Here is a 4,049-nt window from a genome sequence, read left to right as displayed (position 1 = left end):
GACTGACCAGGGCCAAGAGAGGTCAGAAAACACTGGTTCTGCACAATTATTGGGGAGCTCCTGGCAGAAGTCCTTCACGGGGATGTTAAGGGACCCATGAACTATGTCACCAAGGAGGGAGATGCTGTAATTTGCTCTCTGATCTCCTTGATGTGAATCTTCTCTGGTGCAGGCAAAGGTGCCCATCCTAAAGCTCCAGAGACCACAGAACAGGTACAACTGCCTCAATAGCCAGGTTCCTTTCCTGTATAATATTTTCAGAGCAGTGGCACATCTTGAGCACAAAACTCATTGTTTCACATGGGAAAAGAGTGCTGAGATGTCATTCGTACAGGAGAAAGACATTTAAAGACACCATTCGTGCACCCTGGCTCCCCGGGTGAACGCTGTCAGTGTAGAGAGCTGTTCAGAGGGTTTCTGAAGACGACGCGCTCACATTTCCCATCACACTGCAAGTCCTGTCTGGCCCAGACTTAGATTAGCGCCAGCACACACTCGAGTCCTGCTCTTCAGGGTAGAGCACCAAACCAGTAAAGTACACTGCAGCTGTGAACTGGAACCAGCAGACAACTCAGCAGCCTCTGTGGAGCAACGTGTTCCTGACCTTCCTAATTTTTTTGAAATCTGATAGTTTGGTTGGGTTTTTTCCCCTCTAGGATTTAATTCTTCATTGTCCTGTGAAGCTGTGCAGCCATTGACACACATGTCAAACCCCACAAGACAGATGTGAGGACTTGCTGCTGCAGCTGCAGAGACTCATGACGAATTCGACCATTTAAAAGTTCCCTTGAGTGCCTGCTAATATTCAAGTATCTCTCTAACACCTGGGTTTTGTTACGTTTTCTGGTAGCATGGCTTTCAAAACTCAGTTACTCCATGCTGGCGTATGATTAAAGTGTTTTGCTTTCCATGGTAACATTACCCATCTATAATCTTGTTTCGTAGCAAGACCTGAGCCAACTGTATTAGTAATTTCCTTTAATAATAAGCCTTCAGGAATTATTCTGCCCTTTAAATCCAAAATCTGAGGCAACACGTGATTGACAGATATCATGGCTTTCAGCTAATTAAATATTATGAACGCTCAGAGAGTTTTTAAAGGACCTAATTGCAGACTCCCCGTGGCTGTTCTGCCATCACCAAAAGGTCTGGTGCAGCCTCAGGGTGACTCTGCCAGCCATGGAGCTGCTCTCCCTCTGTACAGCCAAGCTCCCCTCATCAAACCAGAGGTAAATGGAACTCCACCCTCAATTGCACAAAGCAATTAAGCATGCTGTGTTAATTAGTCACAGCAATGATGATCTTCTAGGCAAGGAATGTGCTATTCCTTGTAAATGATGCTGCCTGCCATGGAAGTGTTATTTTCCTTTTAAGATTAAGCTGCCTGGGTATAAATCAGGTGCTGCAACCACCCCAAAATACAAATTGTCATGCAAAGATCATCATCAAAGGCAGGGAGAGCAAAGTGCTGCAATATTTTGCACAGACTAGATAGCCTTGTAAGGCTCGTGACAGAGTTACAGGGACGCACCGTGTTGTATCAGCTTAGCTTTATTTCTTATGGTGTGAAAGCATACTCAGTACCTCACAGCTCTGAGCTGGCTTTGGGCCTTTGGACAGCACTGTAATAAAATTATTTGCAGGAATTTATAGAACTGTGAAGGAAACACACTTTGCGAGTGTCAGAGAGGACAAGCAGTTCTGCAGTTTGTCACAAGTTCAGCCCCACTGCTGTGACTGCTGCTCTTCAGGAGACAGTGAGGTATTTGCAAGCCCACCTCCAGCAGAGATGATTTGTTATGATAAATCTCAACCAAATCAAGCATTTTGCCAACAGCAATTGGAAGGCATCCACGTTTTTATTGCACGCACATTCTACATATCCCATTGCTATCGTTCAGTAATAAATGTATTCATAGCTCCTACCAGTTGCCTACCTCAGATTCAGATGGTGTTACAGTCAGAGGAGACACCTGTGTGGACTGGAAAACACATACCTAATTTAACAGCCTCTCTGCCCCTCTGTAATACAGAATGAGTCAGATATTATGCACTATTTTGCTGCAAAGCAACTGATCTGCTCTAGGGCCTTGGGGTCAGCGGTAACCCAGGGTCTGTAAATTCTGTAAATCCCTGGGCTGAGCTTTGAACAACTGGCTCCCTTGAAAGAGAAGCAAGCTCAGGCAGGGGCGGGGGGAGCAAAAGCTGCGTTCTTGAAAAGATAAAATAGCTTTACAACGTCTGCAAGACTAAACTCATTCACTTGGCAATTAAGCCTTGGGAAAGTTTTAGCCGCTCTGCTCAAGAGGAAGTATTTACATCTTTTAGTCACAGGATGCAGGTGGTGATATTATGGAGAAGATTACAAACAGATTGTAGGCATCTTGCAATTTTATCACTGTGTTATTGTAAGTAGGTCTAGGTACATGACAGCACACCCAAGCCCAGATGGCCGTCATTAGGCGCAGAAGTCGGAAATAACCCCCGAAGGCAGCAGCATTGCCAGCATCAGGCTGTGGTCCCAGCCCTCGCTTCCCCCCGGGGACCACGCCAGGCTGTGTTAGGTGTGGGGTTAAGATGTGCGGATCAGCGTGATCCGCTTTCCCAAGAAAAGGCTTGTCTTTCAGCCTGGCATCAAATAAAAGATGTGCCACATCACCCTGTTAATGAACACACACATCACTGCTGCATAATTTATCACCACAAATATAATCTTTCTCCAGAGTTTTCATAATTTTATCTTTATTTATTAATAAAGGGAAATATTGCTTTAAAAAAAGGGAAAGACAAAAGTTCATGTGTAAGCCCCAAAATGTGGTTAAAATAATGGAAACTCTAACTGGAGAGGAAAGGATTCAACTCTATAATTTTTACAACTTTCAAATGCCACATGTTCCTGAAATTCTGAGTTTTCTGGCAATTATACTCAGCACATGGGGTCTGAACCACTCTCTGAGCTGCAGCACACCACAGAAGAGGAAGGCTCTGCCATTAGACTGCAATTTGAGACAGGGTGTAGCTGCCATTGCCTACGGCCAAGTGTTCAGTTCCCCACTCTTTGGGTCACTTTGCAGCATTAAAGACTCAGTAATCTCTTCAGGGTTATAAATTCAGTGAGGTAAGATTCTCATTTTTCTGTATGACACTTGCATGCTTCCAAATGCAACTGTAGTATCTGAGTATTTATAGCAACCAAAATATCTTCGAAAACTGTTGACTCTAGCGCTTTTCTTTTGGGGTCAAAACCCTGCTAGAAGCAACAGGCTTTTGTGTACCCTCAATAAAGGGAAATATTTGAGAGTTTGGCTTTTTAAAAAAATTTTTTAAGTTTGATGGTAAATGTTGCACTCAAATGGAAGAATTTGTGACATTTAAATATTCTCACCCAAAAGCAAAAAGACAGTCTTTAGCAGACCAGAAATGAAACAAGCAGATTATACCTCCAGAGACAGGAGAATGTGTTTGGAAAAGCTTTTAAGTATCTCAAGAGCAAAGGGCTATTTGAAAACCAACATGTCAGTCGGACATTTTGACATGAACATGCTGGTTCCATCAACACCTCTATAGTAAATATTTCAAGATAATCTTGTCCTGAAATATAAAAACGAGCTACTTTATTTGAATGTCTTCATCGTTGTCGGGTGTCTCGCAGCGAGCTGAGGCTCGGCAGATGCAGCGGCTGGAGCTGTGCAACCCTGGGCTGGGGGAGCCGGGCGATGTTGGCCTGGGGAGGGAGGTTTGCTGGAGCAGGGGGAGCACTCTCCAACCCCGCTGCTTGTTGAGTGCTTATGTGAGAGCTCCCTGCCCTTCTCCTGCCCTGAACGCTGATGTAACTCCACTTTCCCAAGAAGACTTCCCTAATTTGAAGGGGAATGCAGCCACCCCCTTCCCTCAGCCAAGAGGGCATTTTAAGTCGTGCTTTGCAACACGAGCTGTGAGTTGAAGAAAAAGGACAGTTTACTTTTAGAGAAGTGACATCTTTTTCCTCCTTTCCCAGTCACAGCAGTTCCTACCCATACCCCCGACAGAACGTCCATCCCCTTGGGTGC

This window comes from Mesitornis unicolor, unplaced genomic scaffold (assembly GCF_000695765.1).
Source record: "Mesitornis unicolor isolate BGI_N332 unplaced genomic scaffold, ASM69576v1 scaffold44435, whole genome shotgun sequence".
In the NCBI taxonomy this organism is placed as follows: Eukaryota; Metazoa; Chordata; class Aves; order Mesitornithiformes; family Mesitornithidae; genus Mesitornis; species Mesitornis unicolor.
This window is presented reverse-complemented; position numbering follows the sequence as displayed.